The sequence below is a fragment of the Hoplias malabaricus genome, chromosome 11 (assembly GCF_029633855.1).
Source record: "Hoplias malabaricus isolate fHopMal1 chromosome 11, fHopMal1.hap1, whole genome shotgun sequence".
Taxonomy (NCBI): Eukaryota; Metazoa; Chordata; class Actinopteri; order Characiformes; family Erythrinidae; genus Hoplias; species Hoplias malabaricus.
Window position 1 is genome coordinate 13,234,424 of NC_089810.1, and position 21,763 is coordinate 13,256,186.

Here is a 21,763-nt window from a genome sequence, read left to right on the forward strand (position 1 = left end):
TAGCAGCTTTTCAACTTGATTTCTACATTTTATTATTTTTTTCCCTATTATTTCATTTCAGCTTCTTTAGAGCAACACATCATTTTAGACCCATGGCATCTGCAGATTTTTCAGATCTAAAGCACAAGTTGAATATTAGGGAAGGTTTGCTTTTTTAAACTAATTGTTTAAGTCAGTTTCTATCTTGATTTGCAACTTCCTTCCTAATGCAAGTGGATTATCTTGTATCTAATCTCTTCTGAAATATTCTTGAGAAATTAATAATTAATCATTAATCACACTCAATGTCCTTTTAAAAATGAAGGATGGTTTTTGACTATTGCATACTACCACATGTATACTGCATATACATAAATAAGCTATGATTAGATAGGTAGAGAGATGGAGTAGAATATATAGTGGTGGATGGATGCATGGATGTGGTTCTGAATGCAGTAAGACATACAGAACAAACAGCTTGGTGTTTTTTCACTGCCCATCTAATATCTAACTCCACCAGCCATAGAAATCAAATCTTCCTTTGAGTGTCAGACACATGCACACACCTATCCCAAAAGTCAGGGCCTACCACACATATCAAATGACATATATCAACAGGATCGGCTACAGTAGTTGCTTTATGACACGCTCATATGCCATAAATATCCATTTCATAAAGCTCTTTGATATTAGCCATATTAGAATCGGATAGGATGGTGCTGGAAATGAATTTATTGGGACCATTCTATCTTGCACCTACTGTCCTGACAGCATTTGTTGTGAACTGGGATAGGCCTATTTATTCAGCCTTAATTTCACAGGGGAAATTTAACCGAGGATGTTTTCATTCACACACACAGAGGGGTTCCTCTTGCTGGACACTTAAGCATTAGAACACCAATCTCTACCCGAGTGTAGAATCCTCAGCCCTTTACTGCTCATGGTCAGTCATCTACTACAGCAAGGCGCTATCGGCCAGCTCCTGCTGCAGGATCCTTTGTGCTGTTGCATTCAGATTTCATTTACAGTCCTGCTCTTACTTTCAGCCCCTTATCATTCTCAGCCTGTGTAGAAATGATAAGCAGGACAAGTCCGTCTGATACTTCTTGCTGATATACTCCACCACACATGACCTTCCAGTGAAAGCCTTCGTTCATGATGTTTGCCTGGAAGCTTACAGTGTAAGGGTAGGATTTATTGCTTATTATATGCAAAAAGGTGTTTCAAAAAACGGTAAAGAAAAAGAAAAATGTGCGTATTTTGATCATCATTGTGCAGAAATGGAGTTCACTTTCAACAGACTCAAAGAAAAAGTTTTAGCAATCATTCTGCTGTATTGTTTTTAGAGAAGACAATTTTTGTTTGGCCGTTAGTCTGCGAGAAACTGATAAAATTCAAATCCATTCAAGACATCTATCATTTCCAAATAAATTGTGCTATCAGAGTATCAACTAATACTAATACATTTGCATTAATGAAGGTCATTAACCCACAGTAAATGTCTGACAAATCTGCTCTGAATATTTCTTGTAAATGTTAACCAGACCGAAAACAGTTTTATAGAACTGAAATGTATATGTTTTTAAGTATAATAAACCGTTCTTTCAAAAATGGTCTGAAGAATGTATCAAAATGACATCTATATAATAGTTCATTATACTTCACATTTAGTGGATTCTGCTACTTTGAGATACACCAAATGTGGATACAGGCACTGTAGGCTTAGAGCTTGTATAATCTTCATAGAAAACATGAAATGGAGTGGGACACTCTGAATTAGCTGCACATGGCCAGTACCCAGTGTTGCCTAAAGTAGTTCAAAGTCCCTTGGCATTGGACTCTGGAGATGTGACACTTTGTTCTCTTTAGAGATGCAACAAAATCCTGCATCTCTGTGATTTGTTGAGGTGATGATTGTGGTTCAGAATTAATTCAACATCAATACCTGACCTTACTAAAGCTGTAGTGGCTCAATGCGATCAAATCCTCACAAAAAACATTTTTAGAAGTGGAAAGATGCAGATTTAACAACCAAGTTTCAACACCAACTATAACCATGTGTTTCTCAAAGAAGTCACATAAAGTTATTTGTCTGATTGACAAAACCTGACAAATGCTGTTTTGTGTAACACCTCCCAGGCGTGTGTTTGTATTCGAGAAGACCAAGAACATCTGGCTTTCATATTGAACACAGAATGTAGAGTGCCAGACTGTCATTTAGCTGTGGTGGTTATGTAAATACAGTTTTGGTTTCCTCAGACTGGTCTAAATGTTATATATAAGCTAAACAGCCCAATTTAAACCTTAAAATATTGTTATTGATAAAGCTGGGTAAAATTAAAATCAAAGCTTTTGAGATTTAAGAATTATAGTCTTTTTAATTATGATTTAAAAACAATACCCCTTTCATCCCCAGTGTTAATGCGTAAAAGCACATGAAAGTGCGGGTCACTTCAGACACTCAGACAAGCAATAAATAATGTTGTCAGTTCTCTCAATTTAGCCATAGGTTTATGTCTGTTATTATTTTGGTAGGTTTCTCTCTGTGTCTCTCTGGATTTCTCTCTATCAGACAACAGCAAGGTCAGTTAAAGAGAGTGACCCTCCCACACACACACACACACACAGTCTTTTGATGCATGTGAAGTGTTTGATCAGGTCATTCCCAGCTGAAATACCAGAGTTTTGTATAGCTCTGGGTTTTCATGGGAGATTGCTGTGTGCATTAAATTCAGCACAGTGTGACACAGCCTCACTCACTCTTCATGCTCCATTGTCTCTTAATTAGAAAAACTACTACCTCAGCACTTTTCACCAACTACATTTTGGGTGTCTCTTTGTGTGTGTGTGTGTGTGTGTGTGTGTGTCCTCACACGTGCATGCTCACAAATTAGTGAATTCTAATTGAAAGAGTGCTAATTCTGGAGCAGTTCTTGGAGTGTCTTTGTGCCTCTGGTATTTAATCCTATGCTGGACTGTAATGGGAACATCAGGAAACTGTCACTTATTTACTATAATGACTGTTCTTGTGAATACTCTATGTGCATATGACAGAGGCCACCCTTCATAAAATGAATTTCCCATCCATTAGATACAAGTTATGGAGTTATAGGAGCTATAGTAGATGTAAAATGGGGAGGGTGGGGGGTCAAAGAATAATATGCTAAAAGTCATAAAATTATTAATTTTATAATGAAAAGTATAAGACTTATACCGTGTTTCCCCGATAGTAAGACACCCCCGATAGTAAGACGCAGTGTGGGTTTTAGGGGGGTCGGCTAATGTAAGACGTACCCCGAAAGTAAGACATAGTAAACTGTACGTTGGAAAAATATAAGCCATAGTACCGGTACCTTTTGCTGCATTAACTGCGGGATGCGGACGGATCTGGAGCGGAATGAGCGGAGGGATGTGGCGGCCGTGGGAGCAGCAGTAATGTTGTCCGTGGTCCAACACGCAGCCTCAGTGCCCTCATGTGCAGCCGCTGGTGGCCGCTCTGATTGGCATGGCCATGGTTGTCATGGAATAAATCTGTTTCATCTTCCAGTATAACATATTCAAACTGTTCGTTCTTACCGTTTTTCATTGTTTTACATGTTATACATGGAAATACCGTCATGATACGGTTGTAACAAGACATTCTTGGCACTTGCTTTTATTAAACTGTTTTATGGTGAATACCATACTGTTCAGGTTGTTAATAAATGTTAATTTTATGGTTAAAACAAAAATCGACATTTTTTACCAATATAAGACATACCCCGAAAGTAAGACATAGTGGGACTTTCGGGGGTAAAAAGAATGTAAGACACTGTCTTACTTTCGGGGAAACACGGTAGGTTTCCCTGGATTTTTCATGGTACAGAATGGGGCAAATTGGGGCAGACTAAGGCAGGCTAGTGCACACTGGAGCAGACTGTAGCAGCAGCATTTAGGCCATTTGGATGGAGTTCAAACCCATTCCTATGACTGGAATAAATCTCAGTGGAGAAGATGTAGCTTATGGAGAAGCTGAGATCTTCCCAGCAACAGTGTGATTCAAAGAAGTGCACAGAACACACACACTCAAAGCATGCATCACTCATTCTCTCACTCACTCACAACCCCTCGGCTGGCCACCTCTCTTTCACAGTCTCTTTTTCACTCGCACTCAAATACACCTCATTGTATTCAGCTGCGATGCTTAATGTGGATTATTCATTATCTACCTGAGTTGACACAGTATGAAATACGAGTGTGTGAGAGAGAGAGATTTAGTGATGCTGAAGTGTTCCTACAGGATGGGTAATTATGAGAAGAACATATGCACCTGTTCTCAAATCAACACACCACTGAGAACCTGGCTCTGGACTTGAGCCAAAACCATGTTCATGAAGAAGGGCAGACTGAGGAAGAATGCAGTGCTGGAAAGACAGTTTAAGCATAAGGCATTTGGACAGCACACACACGGTGAAATTCTAGCTACTGAACTGATTAAGATACCCCTCATCGTAGTCCAAGAAACTTCACGTGAGCGCACACACTCAGACACAAACATGAGAGTGGATTTTGAAGTTTGTCGGCTTCTTTCTCATGTCTTTCCCTTCCTCTCATTAATGAAGTGAAAGTAAAGAGAGACTAGTGAGTGCCAGCGGAGTGTTGTCTAAAATAGGGCTCTCAGGGGGGAAGCCGTCATCGCTGATTGCCTTTTCAATGATCAGCTCCAGCTACGGCGATCCAGCAGAGCACAGCTTACATCAGTCAATATCAGGAAGTGACCTGTCCATTCTCCGTGCATCTTTCATAGCGATTGGCCTTCCCGTCCTGCATCCATAAGTGTACTTTTTTTAATAGAAAATATTCTATTCATGCTCTGCCCACAAACATGCTCTTCCATTGCAGTTGACTGATCCACTCCCCACCAGCAAGTCTGTTCTTTCCTAAAAGATTGATTTATCCATACCCATGGCACAATTGCTCCTGTCCTACTCCCCTTTTCCTACTGCTCCTCTCTTTTTCCAGAAGAACATGGAGGACTTCAGATGAGGAAAAGAACACGGGATGTGGAGAGAAAGAGCAGCAGTTGGGAAAACGGAAAGAATTTTTAACGCTGATTGTGATTCAATGATGATTGTTTGTTCTTGGACTAAGCACAGCATTCACTTGAATGAATGCCACTCAGGAGCCTATTGCTACAGTGACTCAGCTGATTTTTAATGCATTACAGGACATTTAATTGGCTTACTTGTGAATTAAATTATTTGTACACTACTGGGTAGAGCTGGGCAATAAGGCCAAAAATCTTATCACAATCAGTTTTTTCTATATAGATTGATCTTGATATTTATCACAATATTAATATTTTGTCACACTGTGACAAAGGACAGGCTTCTAAAAATGTAGACTGAATGCACCACATGTTCATTAATATATATATTATATATATATACTATACTATACTATGTGCATATATATATATATATATATATATATATATATATATATATATATATATATATATATATATATATATATATGCACATAGTATGTACATTACTCAAATTCTCAAGGAGAGGTGTCACTGGGACAATAACTTTTTCTTACCACAAAAAAAGGAATGATATGTATGTCTTGTGTCATAACAATGTTTTTAGAAGGCTCAGAACAGTGCTTGTAACAGTGGGAAAGCTAGAACATTTTCAGTTTTGGACATTCATTTATTCACTGTCTGTAACCGCTTATCCAGGTCAGGGTTGCGGTGGGTCTGGAATCTACACAGAATGTTCAGCCATTGTGAGAGTTTATGTAAGAGAAGCAGCCTGATCTATGCCGTCAAATGCAATAAAAATATTCGTGAGTGCAGAAAATAATTTAGTGTGAGGAAAACCGTGTCAGGCAACAAACAGTGGTCTCGCAAAAACAGGAAAATATTTCTCGGGAGGAAAATACACATTAAGTGAAGAAAATTTTCTGTATATATATATATATATATATATATATATATATATATATACATATAAGTGCTGGTCATAAAATTAGAATAACAAAAAAGTTAATTTTTTTATTTTATTTCAGTAACTCTTTTAAAAAAGTGAAACTTGTATATTATATTTATTCATTACACACAGACTGATATTTCAAGTGTTTATTTCTTTTAATTTGATGATTATAACTGACAACTAATGAAAACCCTAAATTCACTATCTCAGAAAATTTGAATATTGTGAAAAGATTCAATATTGAAGTCACCTGGTGCCACACTTTAATCAGCTAATTAAATCAAAACACCTGCAAAGGCCATTAAATGGTCTCTCAGTTGAGTTCTGTAGGCTACACAATCATGGAGAAGACTGCTGACTTGACAGTTGTCTAAAAGACGACCATTGACACCTTACACAAGTAGGGCAAGACACAAAAGGTCATTGTAAAGAGGCTGGCTGTTCACAGAGCTCTGTGTCCAAGCACATTAACAGAGAGGTGAAGGGAAAGAAAAGATGTGGTAGAAAAGTGTACAAGCAATAGGTATAACCGCACCCTGGAGAGGTTTGTGAACCAAACCCATTCAAAAACATGGGGGAGATTCACAAAGACTGGACTGCAGCTGGAGTCAGTGCTTCAAGAACCACCATGCACAGACAGACGTATGTAAGACATGGGTTTCAGCTGTCGCATTCCTTGTGTCAAGCCACTCTTGAACAAGAGACAGCGTCAGAAGCGTCTCTCCTGCTGAGTAGTCCAAAGTTATGTTCTCTGCTGAGAGTAAATTTTGGATTTCTTTTGGGAATCAATGTCCCAGAATCTGGAGGAAGAAAGGAGAGGCACAGAATCCATACTGCTTGAGGTCTAGTGTAAAGTTTCCACAGTCAGTGATGGTCCACTCTGTTTTCTGAGGTCCAAGGTCAATGTAGCCATCTACCAGGAAGTTTTAGAGCACTTCATGCTTCCAGCTGCTGAACAACTTTATGGAGATGTAGATTTCATTTTCCAGCAGGACTTGGCACCTGCACACAGTGCCAAAGCTACCAGTACCTGGTTTAAGGACCACGGTCTCTCTGTTCTTAATTGGCCAGCAAACTCCCCTGACCTTAACCCCATAGATTTTCTATGGGGTTTCTGTTGTGAAGAGGAAGATGCAGTAGGCCAGACCCAACAATGCAGAAGAGTTGAAGGCCACTATCAGAGCAACCTGGGCTCTCATAACACCTGAGCAGTGCCACAGGCTGATCGACTCAATGCAACGCCACATTGCTGCAGTAATTCAGGTAAAAGGAGCCTCAACTAAGTATTGAGTGCTGTATATGCTCATACTTTTCATGTTCATACTTTTCAGTTGGCCAGCATTTCTAAAAATCCTTTTTTTGTATTGGTCTTAAGTAATATTCAAATTTTCTGAAATACTGAATTTGAGGTTTTCATTAGTTGTCAGTTATAATCATCAAATTAAAAGAAATAAACACTTGACATATATTAGTCTGTGTGTAATGAATGAGTATAATATACAAGTTTCAATTTTTGAATGGAATTACTGGAATAAATCAACTTTTTCATGATACTCTAATTTTAGCATCTGTGTGTGTGTGTATATATATATAAGTGCTGGTCATAAAATTTGAATAACATAAAAAAGTTAAAAAAAATTTTTTAATTTCAGTAACTCTTTTAAAAAAGTGAAACTTGTATATTATATTTAAATTTAATGTGTGTATATATATATATATATATATATATATATATATATATATATATATATATATATATATATATAGAGAGAGAGAGAGAGAGAGAGGGAGGGAGAGCTGTAGCAGCTTTCTCCTGATCAGGTTCATGGTGGGTCCAGAGCCAGGCAGGAATACACCCAGGACAACGCAGCGGTTCATCACTAGGCATCATGCACTCACACCTCTGGGCATATATGAATTACCAAATCCACATGCCAGCATTTATTTTTGTACTGTGGGAAGAAAGCAGAGCACCAGGAAGAAGCCCACACAGACACGGAGAACATACCAGACTCCTCACTGACAATGATTCAAGGCACCCGTAACTCCAGCTGCTGTTGCCACAGTGCCCCCAAACGTACATGCAATGATGTCATTTTAAAATCAGTTACAGAATTTCTGGTTGGCATACGCTTGTATCCTCAGGTGTTTGTAGAAGCTTCTCAATATTTCAACAGCCTGCAAGATGGTGTCTCTAAAGTTTTTCTGGGTCACAGAGGACATGAGGAGGTAAAGTCATTTCAGTAGGGAATTTTATTTTTTAGTGTTTCTGAACATAGTCCTGCTGAAATATCCAGAGTCCACAGTGTATACAGTATGAATGAGATGTGTTGTTGTAGCCTTTGACATTTTGCCAGGGCAGAATGATGAAAGAATGGACATTGAGTGTATGTTAAAGGAAAGGGCAGTTTGACATTTTTTATTTATTTCAAAATTCTTCAAGCAAATTCAAAGGAATGATTTGGAATCAATTCCTTCATCCTGTTCACACAGTAAATTCCATCCATTACTTCTCCTGAAACAGCAGCAATGAATACTACAGCTTAGAGACACCTCTCAGGCTTCATAGCCCCTACCCATGGGACCCAGTAGATGAACAGAAGCTTACATCTAATCTGTGTTTAGGCTGTTTGTGTGCTTGAGTTTACCATGTGACAACAAGGCAAGGGGTGTCCCAAACCTTTTGGCCTGACCCCCCTTCCATAATGGACTCTTTCAACAGAATTATTCATTTATGGCTGTGAATCTTTTAGATCAGAGCGACAGCTGAGAGATAGCGCCTGCACAGCCGTGTGCTGTTCCCCTGCTAGGCTTTAAATCATTCCTGCTTTGTGCACCACATTCCCCCTATCCAGTCTTGTATCTACACTCCCTCAATTATTTATGCTGGGAGGAATGCATGTAGAAAACACTTACATGTAGGTTATAGACACAAGCACACATCCACACACAGGAGGTGGGGAAAGGGGGAAAGTGTTTTGGGGGGGGGGGATGGGGGGGGGCATAGAAACAGAGCAAGATAGGAATGCTTTGGATTGCTTCATGCTTCTTAAGCTCTGATGCTGTCCTAAATGCCAGCGGTACAGTGTGGGGAGAGAATATATTCCTCTCAGTAAGTAAACAATAGACCAGAGAGAGGAAGAGGGGGAAAGGGACAGATAAAATGTGAGTCAGAGAGAGGGAGAGAGGGAGAGGAAGATCGAAAGTGAATCAAAGACAAAGAAAGCGAATAAAGAAAGTAAGAAACAGAAAGGGGCAGACAGTGTTTGGGAGACAGAGATATTACCCACGCATGGGGACAGAGAGAGCCTGAGATGTGCAATAGAGAGAAGGGAGGTTGGGGGGGAACAGTGAGAGAACTTGCCCAAGACAGAGGCATAAGGAAAGAGTGGGGAAGAAATAAGGTATAGAATACACACAGGCAGAGGGGTAAGAGAAGGAGACTTGGTTTTGCCGGACTGCCATTGGTTGCATAGCATTTGTCATACAGGTGTCCTCTGGTATTTTAATAATGGGAAGGTAGGGTCCAAACCACATACCCTTCTTTTTAGAGGTCCTTGAGAAACGTTGGTGCTACATCTCAGTGTCTTTGTTTATATGAGGCTTTTATTTTATGTGAATACTGTGGTAGATGCAGAGCTGATAAAAATGAGATGAAATGAGATGATGTTTGTAAAATTGATAAGACAATTCATTTTTAAGGATTCAGCAGGATGGACATGTATAACACATGCATAATTTGTAGTATCAGTTTGTTCTTTGTTCATTTTATGTACAAAATTAATTCTAAGTTGTTTTTAAAATGGGAAGACCAAGGTTTCTTTGATTCAAAGAATCACAATTATTTATTTTTTTCAGTGTGACAGCTTACTTAAAAACAAGATGGCTGACTTTGACAAACACATTCATATCTTTACACCACTTACCTTTGCAGTAATATTTCAAGCAAAGACACGATAGGATTTTGCCCAACCTTTGCCCAAACTTGCCATTGCTCTCCTGCCTGCTGCTGTGGCAAGAATCAGGCCTTGCACATTAATGTTTCAACAAAGTTTCATATTGGCCATTTCAGGTGGAACGATTATATTCTTCTTTTTCTTACAAAAAAATAAAGATTTTAATTAATAAATAAAATTAATATATATATAAATAAAAGCAGGTCTTTGCTCCATCTTTTTTCCACTATTTTCAGATCTGGGGCTTTCATAAGCTGTATTCAAACTTTGTTATGTACTTTAAATGAGTCACCAACCAAAGTTGTGATTTTTAAGGTAGCACCAAGCTAATAAAGCTACAATTTAGTGGATCTTGAATGTGGTAGAGTCACAGTCACAAAGCTCCAGGGACCTGGAGCTTTTAGGTTCGATTCCTACTCCTGTCTGTGAGGAGTTTGGTGCGTTCTCCCCGTGTCCCCGTAGGTTTCCTCCGGGTGCTCCGGTTTCCTCCCACGGTCCAAAAACACACGTTGGTAGATGGATTGGCGACTCCAAAGTGTCTGTAGGTGTGAGTGTGTGAGTGAATGTGTGTGTGTGTGTGTTGCCCTGTGTTGGCCTTGCGCCCAATGATTCCAGGTAGGCTCTGGACCCACCGCGACCCTGAACTGGATAAGCAGTTACAGATAATGAATGAATGAATGAATGAATGAATGAATGTGGTGGTGAGTGGGGGATTTTGCACCAATAAAATTTAGCTTGACAAACACATTAATACCACTTTATATCTTTGCATTTACTATTTCCCTTTACAATAGTATTTCTATTTCAAAGATCAAAGATATAAATCCAAATGAAATGCCAACCTGATGTTTATTAGCTTCTTTCTGCAGCTGTGGTAAGAGACAAGTCGATGTAAGTTTCAACAAAGTTCTGTTTTTGGTTAGTCACTCGGTCAGTCAGTAAAAGAAAATGCCTCTTCTAGGCCAGCCCGCGGAAGAAAGGGCAAAACAGAAAGAGGCAGATGGAGAGTAAACGATAGAGAGATGAGCAGGGAAAGAGGAGGGGTAACATGATTGCATCTTTTACTTCAGGGTTTTTAATGCACTGCTGAGTTGAAGATTTTCTCACTAAGGAACCCAATACCCAATAAACTAGAGCCTGCACTGCAGAGAGGGGGAGTGAATAGAGAGAAAGAGTGTAGTCTGGGCTTTGACTGGTCTTTTTCATTAGAGGATGGACAGCACAAACTCTCTGCAGTTTTGCAGTCGGTAGGATTGACCGGCTTTTCATTACTTGGCTACAGCCGCACATAAATGAATAGAAATTGAAATATAAATTAGGCCTAATCATCGAGCTTTTCTGGGCTGGAGAAAAGACCGTGCAAGAGTATTTTAATGAGAGGGGATATACAAAGAGAGATGCCAATCTGCATACTGTGTCCTCAACGTCCTCCAAAAAGTTAAAGAGCAGCTGGAAAGTCCATTACATACACACAACACATTCTCCTTCTTCTGTACCACTCTGTCTCTGTCGCAGGGTATAAGCTGGCATTGTTTTTCTCATGTGGAAAGTGGTGCCGAATGAGAATATCTCCCTTTCCTTTTATATTCATTACGTAATATCCAGTAAATACTTATAATTCTGCTCAATACATCAGGCCAATACCACTCTCTGAATGCTCCAGGAACTTTATTAGATTACAAAAAGCTTCAAAGCATGTGCTTTCTATTTATTGACTTCAGTTTTTTGGCTTTCAAAACAGTGGCGTAGCAGGTAGTCTCGCTGTCACACAGCTCCGGGGACCTGGCTTGCACCCACAACCCCAGCTCCGGAAGACTGTCTGTGAGGAATTGGTGTGTTTTCTCTGTGTCCGCATGGGTTTCCTCTGGGTGCTCCGGTTTCCTCCCATAGTCGAAAAACACCCATTGGCCGGTGGATTGGTGACACAAAAGTGTCCATAGTTGTGAATGTTTGAGTGTGTGTCACCCTGCGAAGGACTGACACCCCCTACAGGGTGTGTTCCTGCCTTTTGCCCAGTGATTCCGAATAGGCTTTGGACCCAGTGCTTGAACAGACCATGAATGAACGTTAATGTATGTAACAGTCCAATGTCGACATGCATATACATTCAAAATTGAACAGCTGGGACTGTAGTTTTTTTAATTCTCAGTGTTTAGTCTGAAATCAAGGGTATCAAAAGGAGTCTATCCTTATTTTGCCAATTTACCAATCTCCTATGCAATGGACAAAGCTACACCCACAAATCATGTCAGATGTTGGATTTGCACCTGTTGCTGACAGCTGTCTACATTCACAGACCTATCTGATCTAAGATGAGTAGATGGATATGAGCACATGAACTGATTTTCATGAAATCACACGAAGCAAATATATACTGTTGTCTTTGTTTTGCATCATTGCTTGATTTCCGTGAATATCATATCAGCTGGGCAGTGATTTATATTATTACTCTAAAGGCTTCAGTTAATCATTTCTAGGGTTAGTTTTATACATCAGAGTCAGCTGGGCATGCAGAGACATCAGGCCTATATTGGAAATATAGTTGTGTTGCACCATCAGCTGGACACTAGTATGTATTGTGTGTGCATTTGGGTCTGTGTGTGTGTTTGTGTGTCAGCACACCAGAGAAATAGAATACTGTATTATTGCCTTCCCGCAGGTCATGGTGTTGTAGAGTAGCTCCCAGCTACAGTGTCTCAGGCAGATTGAGTCATATTTCACTGCTTTATTAATGTACAAAGCCCTGGGAAACAGTCCTAGTTCTACCTGCTACCAAACAGAGGTCTGTTACATTCTGCTCAGTACAGTCAGTGCGATCCTTAAGTATTACTCTACTTATGTGACCTCTTTGCAAAAGTGGTTTTATGTAATACTATAAGAGCAACCTTTTTAACTTGTTATAATGTAGAATACTTTTCTGGAGCTATATATAAAAAAAAAAACTCCATAGCTTTAATTGAGGGAAGAGAGTACTTGGAAAAGTAAAGCATATTTTACTGTACTTTTTCTAAATAATTGAAAGTGCTTGACTCAAATATAACTATATTCATGAATAAAATGTTAAATCACGCAGCAGGTAGTGTCGCGCTCACACAGCTCCAGGGACCTGGAGGTTGTGGGTTCGATTCCCCGCTCCAGGTGACTGTTTCTGAGGAGTTTGTGTGTGTTTTCTCCGTGTCCACGTGGGTTTCCTCCAGGTGCTCCGGTTTCTTCCTATGGTCCAAAAACACACGTTGGTAGGTGGATTGGTGACTCAAAAAGTGTCCGTAGGTGTGAGTGTGTGAGTGAATGTGTAAGTGTGTGTGTTGCCCTGTGAAGGACTGGCGCCCCCTCCAGGGTGTATTCCTGCCTTGCGCCCAATGCTTCCAGGTAGGCTCTGGACCCTGAACTGGATAAGTGCTTACAGATAATGAATGAATGAATGAATGAATGTTAAATCACACTTTTCAGTTTACTTACATTTGGCTATAATTGTGTTGATAAATATTTTTTATATTGTTTTTGTTCAAAATATAGAACCGATAAGTGCAGTGCATCACTTTGTGAGTGTGATGATTAGCTGGTACAGAGGCATTGTGTTGGTAATGCTGTGAGTATTGCATGGGTGACAGTGAGGGCCTTTGGTGTGGACAGAATAACAATGCCACCACTCTATTAATTCAGAATACTGAGAACCTGGCTTTGTGTCTGAAATCCCTTCAAGTGCTTCTGGAGTCAAAGAGCAATTGCTGACCATAGGTGTGGGACACACATACTCTTTCACACACACACACACACACACACACACACACACACACACACTTATTAGACTGATTCCTTTCATCTTAGTTTTATAGAATACCTCAAGGTCACCATTTCCTTCTCCCATTGTCCCTATAATCGTTTTAACTCATATTTAATAACCTGAAAGTCATTGTAATCACACAGGCCTTTAATCACTCCTGTGGTGCTGCAGTAATTGTTTTAGCTCAATTGTCATGAGTCTGCTCTGTGGAGAGTATCACATGAGCTCACTAAAGCTCAAATTGAGATCGAGATTGAGGTCAAGTCCATTCGTCTTTCATTGTGGTCAGACAATATATCTTTTTTTTTTCTTTAAGTCCTGTATTTAGTTAGTCTATGTTCTGACAAGTTCTGTTGTGTTGTTGGCTGCATCTCTGAGCTGGTTATAATTTACTTTTAGCTATACTGTTGATGGGCAAGTGTAAAGGGTTCTCCAGTTCTGTGGTTGTGGTCAACAAGAGGGTGCTGATGTGTCCAAGATTAAGGACAGCTTGGTTTATTTTCACTTACTTGTCAACAAAGCTACTACACTGGAAAATAACCGTATTAGGAACTGTATTAGGAAAAGTAAGAAGGTATTTTGTTCACTTGTAAAGTTAATATTTCAGGGGATACATGTTTTTAATTGGACAGTGACGATAAGGTGTAGACCTGTCCACTGCACAGCAGAAGGCAACATTTACCAGCTATGGGCAAATGGAGCGACTTGAGTGACTATGACCATGGACAGATAGTTGAAGCCAATAGTTGTGGTGCCAATTTTCCGGCAGTTTTGCATTGCCAGACTCTCTAAGGACGTGGCCAAGAGCCACCTAATTCTGCAGGAAAAGAAATCTAACTTACACGAATACGGACCAATCACAAGTCTGCTATTTTGACATGATGTGTAAAAGAAGGCAGTCTTTATGATTCTTTTTGAACCAGTATCAGAGTCGGGAGAAAACAATACACGCGAGTGCATATATGTGGAGGTACAGACAGCCAGTCAGAATGCAACTGTCAGAATCCTGACCGTGAGGTGAGAGTAACGCATTAAAAGTATTGTTGGTTGAGCATCTGTGGCTGAGACTAGTGTTTCTGCAACATCTGCACTGGCAGTGGTCCTCACACCATGGTATCACAGGGTACCTCGAGTGGAGGAACCATCAACAAACATCCAGCCCAAGGCCACAAGTGATATCCCATTCCTAATCCATAGGGTTTAATATAATATCCGCCCACTCTTTGCAGCTATAAAAGCTAAAACTCTACAGGGAAGGCTTTCTACAAGGTTTAGGAGTGTGTTTATGGGAATTTGTGACTAATCTTGCTGAAGTATATTTGTGAGGTCAGGACACTGACGTTGGACGAGAAGGCCTAGCTCGTAGTCTGTTTTTTATATTGGTTTGAGGCAGGCCAGTCAGGTTCTTCCACACCAAACATCTGTGTCTTTATGGACCTTGCTTTGTGCACTGGTGGGCAGTCAGGTTGGAACAGGAAGGGGCTGTTCCCAAACTGTTCCCACAAAGCTGAGAACATAAAATTGTTCAAAATCTCTTGGTGTGCTAAAACATTAACTTTTTGTTTTTAACTGAAATTAAGGGGCCGAGCCCAACTCCTGAAAGACAACCCTGCACCATAATCCCCCCTCCACCAAACTTTACACTTGGCACAATGCAGTCAGACAAGTACTATTCTCCTGGCAACTGCCAAACCCAGACTCATCCATCGGATTACCAGATGGAGAAGTGTAATTCATCATTCCGGAGAACACATCTCCACTGCTCTAGTGACCAGTGGCAGCGTGCTTTATACCACTGCATCTGATGCTTAGCATTGCACTTGGTGATGTTAGGCTTGGATGCAGCTGCTCGGCCATGGAAATGACTACATGAAGTTCTCTTCATGAAGGCCACATGACGTTTGGAGGTCTGTATCGATTTATTCTGCAGAAAGCATGCAAATTCTGAGCACTACTCCTGCAGCATTCGCTGTCCCTGGCTCTGTCATTTTAGGTGGCCTACCACTTTGTGGCTTTCTGGAGAAAAAATAAATTAAATATTGTTTTGAAAAATTGATTAGATATAAGTTTTTTTTTGTTTTTATTTAATGGGAGCATCTGCATATATCTGCCAGCAGTGAAACTGATATGCATTTTGACCAATATTTCGACCAAGTTAGACTAAGTAAATGATTCTTTTTTAACTCCAACAGTGTCCTTTCATGTCTCTCAGACACAGGAAAATTTCTTCCTTACACATCTGTTCTGTCTGTGTGCAGGGAGCACCAGCCCCTTATTCTTTCAAGTCAGAATCATTATTTTCTACTCAACAAACATTTACTGATATTTCTATTACCTTGTCATAAAGGAGACATAAAGAAGTGATGCACTTTTCTCTGGAAATGTGATATAACTCTGGCAGGCGTCTGAAATGCTGAACCTTTAATGGTAAAAAGTCTGGGCAAGCAGGTTTGGCTTTATTCCACATCGGTTATGGTTTTAGTCTCATCTTAAATGGGGATGTGTGTGTGAAATGCATTTGTCCATGTTGATAAACCTGCTTTGCTCTTCATCTCCTGAGGGCAAGGCTACTCTGCCTCCTCCAGGCAAGATATATGAGTTACTTATGCCAACACACTTCACAGTTTTGTATTTACAGACTGGTAACAGTTTGAGGGGATCCGAATAGCTTAGTAATAAGTAATAAGAAATAAGTGTTGTTAATGCTGTGAACAAACTGCATTACTGTATAGTATTATAATTTGTTGCCATGTATTTATGCACTATTTACCACCTTATGTGTGTGTATATATATATATATATATATATATATATATATATATATATATATATATATATATCACTGCTGCACACGATTGAGACCCTCTGTTAAATGCAGTAATTGGAATGCATCAATTTTTTTGATTCACCCTGTGGTGTCATGTATTGCATTTTGACTGCTTTATGGTTTTACATTTTTACAAAAAAGGCTAATGGTGTTTTTACCACATTTTTTTTTTCACACCACTCAGAACTCAGACCCCACATTACTTTGGTCAGGATTACTGTTGTATTAAGCAGTGCTGCTGCTAGCCTTTTCTGTAAAAATATATAACATACCATCTGTACAAAACATATAAAAACCTACTATTCTATTATATATTATTCTAATGCTAAGGTAGAAAAAACAGAGAATCAACATTACTAGTATATCATCTTTGGGTGGGAAACAAAAACTGTAGCTTTTTCTAAACAGGTTATGTAAACAAATGAGTAGTTTAATTTGTAGAAAATAAATATTTAAAGCAACCAATATTTGGGTTTTAATTGGATGGTGAGAATATTCCTCTGGGTGGGAAATCGCTCCTGTAGAGAGAGCTAAACCGAATCTAATTGCTGAAAGAAAGGATATGTCTTTAATTTTAGGGCACTCTCTGCTTGTTCTGATTTGTCATGTGTATATCCGTGTATTTCTGTCTGTAATTTCACTTGAACACCACCATTCTGTTGTATGTCCAAAAGTATCACAATTTCTTCCTGAGACCAGTGTATGTTTCCTTTTTCTCAAGTTGTTTGTAACCCATGAGAATTGTAGCTGGTTACGACAAGTCTTGTTCTACGCGTTAAAACAAACGCAAAGTGGGCCTGAGCCTCTTTGTTTGTTTTTAATAATGCACAAATCAAGTGTATCACAAAACATACCACAAACTAAACAAATCGAGACCTTCTCTGGAGGTCGTCTAAGTTCAGTTTGTTTGGGGGCTGTTAAGAAGGGTCTGCGTTTCTTTAACCCGTTCACATATACACAAGAGGCCATGACTCAACAATCCACTGAGTCCACTTCAGACACTGAAACAGTCCAAGTGTGAAAATGCTTTTAAAGCAGAAATAAGTGTTGATCCTATGAGGTGCATTATGTATTCATTATTAAATCCTACTGGCTAAAAACTCTATAGAAATAGTTAGAACACTGAAAAAGGAAAATATATCAAAGTTGGGTATGGACACATGTTAAAGAATGTGTAGCAGTTTCTATATAAAAAGCTGAGCACTAACGCTTCATATTATTACTGCATTAGTTTGCCTATTGGGATTTGACCTCTGTTTCATATTGTGCACGCAGGAGTGGGAATGGGCCGTTACGCTGTGTTACTTACTTGCTGAGTGTGACTGCAGCTGAATTAGTTCCAGCATTAGAGAGAATAAACAGAGAAACAGGTCATCATATATATAACGAAGGGAAATGTTTAGTTCGTCCCTCCACTAGAAATATAGTGATACTCAGTTAAGTATAGTGATACTATCTTAAATGCAACATTACATTTAGATTTTTTGAACATATGATTTCCATTTGACTGGCACGGTGGCGCAGTCACCAGTGTGTTCGAGTCCCACTCCTGGTGACTGTCTGTGAGAAGTTTGGTGTGTTCTCCCTGTGTCACACCTTGACACTTTCTGCTTTGTTTTCCTCTTCCATGTGCTCTGTTCGTTGTTTTCCTTCTCCTCACATGGCTTTGTTTATGTTCACTCGCTCCACCTCTTGTTCCGCCTCTCTGTAATTGTCCTCGTTATCTGTGTCAGGTGTGTCTAGTTAGTTCATGTATTTAAGCCCTCTTCCCTCACTTCCTGGTATCGGTCATTTTGTTGGTTTGAGTTTGAGTTTGAGTTTGTTTGTTCGTTCTCGTTGCTTGGTTTGTTTCTTTGTTTGGTTCACGATTTCATTGTGTTTGTTTCACGCTCACGTTTCTTCGTAGTGTTTCTCGTTTGTGGTTTCTCGTTCATGCTCGTTAATGTTATTTCGTGTTTCTCGTATAGTTCGTTTGTTTTGTTATTTCATTATTAAAGTCTGTGTTGTAGCGAGTGTGTCCGCCTCCCTGAATCTACTCATCACACCACCCTGACAGAATGACCGATCCAAAGATGGACACAGCTAACACGGACTACCCCTTTAGGAGAGGTGTAATTCGCCGGACTCCTTTCCCCAGAGATCCCGTGAAGGAGGCGTTAAGGGCGGCTTCGGAGTGGAGTCAACGGCTGCAGCTCATCTCCGGTGCGGTTCATTTCCCACAAACAGAAGACTCGATTCATGAATCGAGTGATTCCTCCAGCGGGAATCGACGGAGCCGGAGGAGAGAACAGGCTCTAAACCCAGCTCCAGATAATTACCCCCTCAGGTCCGGGGAGATTTTTGGGGGGGCGTTATATACAAGGGCTGTTAGCCTCAGATCACAGGACATGGGAAATGAGGCTAACAGGGGCGCATCTCCGGAGGACCTAAGTTTAAAGTCCCTCGAGAGTGCGCCCAAACCCGTTAAATCCAAAACGCGTGCTCGGCGAGCAGCACGAGCACCTGCATTGCTGGGCGTGTCAACTCCGGTTCCTGTAAGAGCGGCACTTCCGGTAGCGCCTCTCTCCGTGCCCGCGGCACCTTCGGCCGCACCTGTCTCCCTGAGCGCGGTGCCTACGGCCGCGCCTGTCTCCATGAGAGCAATGCCTACGGCCGCGCCTGTCTCCATGAGCGCGGTGCCTCCGGCCGCGCCTCTCTCCATGGACGACGTCGCAGATTCTTCTGCCTCCGTGGACGTCGTCGATAGGACACCAGTTCCCAAGCACCGCTCTGCGTCCACTCCTGACATTCAGGAGAAGCTTACAGGCCTCATGGCACGCCTGGAGCTCTCCTTGAAGGCGGCGCGCGCCTCTCCTGTCTTCATGAGAGCGACGCCCGCCTCCTCTGTTTCCGTGGACGACGTCGCAGATTCCTCTGCCTCCATGGACGTCGTCGCACATCCTCCTGCCTCCGTGGATGACGTCGTCGCAGTTCCGCCTGCCTCCGTGGATGACGTCGTCGCAGTTCCGCCTGCCTCCGTGGATGACGTCGTCGCAGTTCCGCCTGCCTCCGTGGATGACGTCGTCGCAGTTCCGCCTGCCTCCGTGGATGACGTCGTCGCAGTTCCGCCTGCCTCCGTGGATGACGTCGTCGCAGTTCCGCCTGCCTCCGTGGATGACGTCGTCGCAGTTCCGCCTGCCTCCGTGGATGACGTCGTCGCAGTTCCGCCTGCCTCCGTGGATGACGTCGTCGCAGTTCCGCCTGCCTCCGTGGACGTCGTCGCAGTTCCGCCTGCCTCCTTGGACGTCACTGCAGGTTCCCCTGTCTCCGTGGACGTCGTCGCAGGGTCTCCAGTCTCCGTGAGTACGGCTCCCTCAGCTGCTCCTATCTCCGAGACTGTGGCTACGGCCGTTTCTACCCCTGAGACTGTGGCTACGGCCGTTTCTACCCCTGAGACTGTGGCTACGGCCGTTTCTACCCCTGAGACTGTGGCTACGGCCGTTTCTACCCCTGAGACTGTGGCTCCGGCCATTTCTACCCCTGAGACTGTGGCTCCGGCCATTTCTACCCCTGAGACTGTGGCTCCGGCCGTTTCTACCCCTGAGACTGTGGCTACGGCCGTTTCTACCCCTGAGACTGTGGCTACGGCCGTTTCTACCCCTGAGACTGTGGCTACGGCCGTTTCTACCCCTGAGACTGTGGCTCCGGCCATTTCTACCCCTGAGACTGTGGCTCCGGCCGTTTCTACCCCTGAGACTGTGGCTACGGCCGTTTCTACCCCTGAGACTGTGGCTACGGCCGTTTCTAAGCCAGTGACTGTGGCTCCGGCCGTTTCTAAGCCAGTGACTGTGGCTCCGGCCGTTTCTAAGCCAGTGACTGTGGCTCCGGCCGTTTCTAAGCCAGTGACTGTGGCTCCGGCCGTTTCTAAGCCAGTGACTGTGGCTCCGGCCCCAAGGACTTCGAGGCCAATCCCCAGAACTGTACCCAGGCTGGCACCTTGGACAGTCGCACAGACACATGCCAGTCCTGGGTACCACCCAGTTGTTTTTGTTCCTGTTTCTGTTCCTGTTCTGGTTCCTGTCTCTGTCCTTGTCCCTGTGCCTTTGTCTGTTTTTGTTTCTATTCCGGTCCCTGTCACCGTGTTTGTCTCAGTTCCTGTTAATGTCATGGTCCCTGTTCCCTTGCCTCATGTCCAGTTCCCAGTTAAACCCTTTGTCCAGTCTCATGTCAAAGTCCCTGTTAGTCCTCTTCAGTCCTCTGTCCAGTCACGTGTATCTGCTACTGTTTTGTCTCAGTCCCTGTTCAGTGTTCAGCCCAAGGTCCAGTCACGTGTGTTTTCTCCTGCCTTATCTCCGTCTCTTCTCTCTAGTTCTGTCAAGTGTCCGTTTAAGTCTAGTCCCTTGTTCCGATCTCCATTTCCTATCTTGTCTTGAATCTTTTTGTTTCCTGTTTTTGGTTCTTCTGGCCCCCTCCTGCGCCAGCTCCTGGAGAGTCTCGTTTTTCACGCTCCGGGAGTTGCGTGTCTTGGGGGGGGCGTCTGTCACACTTTGACACTTTCTGCTTTGTTTTCCTCTTCCATGTGCTCTGTTCGTTGTTTTCCTTCTCCTCACATGGCTTTGTTTATGTTCACTCGCTCCACCTCTTGTTCCGCCTCTCTGTAATTGTCCTCGTTATCTGTGTCAGGTGTGTCTAGTTAGTTCATGTATTTAAGCCCTCTTCCCTCACTTCCTGGTATCGGTCATTTTGTTGGTTTGAGTTTGAGTTTGTTTGTTCGTTCTCGTTGCTTGGTTTGTTTCTTTGTTTGGTTCACGATTTCATTGTGTTTGTTTCACGCTCACGTTTCTTCGTAGTGTTTCTCGTTTGTGGTTTCTCGTTCATGCTCGTTAATGTTATTTCGTGTTTCTCGTATAGTTCGTTTGTTTTGTTATTTCATTATTAAAGTCTGTGTTGTAGCGAGTGTGTCCGCCTCCCTGAATCTACTCATCACACCACCCTGACAGAATGACCGATCCAAAGATGGACACAGCTAACACGGACTACCCCTTTAGGAGAGGTGTAATTCGCCGGACTCCTTTCCCCAGAGATCCCGTGAAGGAGGCGTTAAGGGCGGCTTCGGAGTGGAGTCAACGGCTGCAGCTCATCTCCGGTGCGGTTCATTTCCCACAAACAGAAGACTCGATTCATGAATCGAGTGATTCCTCCAGCGGGAATCGACGGAGCCGGAGGAGAGAACAGGCTCTAAACCCAGCTCCAGATAATT

The 21,763-nt window shown here is 41.9% G+C and overlaps 1 protein-coding gene across 4 annotated transcripts in view; it reads left to right on the forward strand.

The window, feature by feature from the left end:
* shank3a (SH3 and multiple ankyrin repeat domains 3a) overlaps positions 1–21,763 on the forward strand; it is a 241,451-nt gene that overhangs the window by 18,093 nt on the left and 201,595 nt on the right. The window lies entirely within an intron of this gene.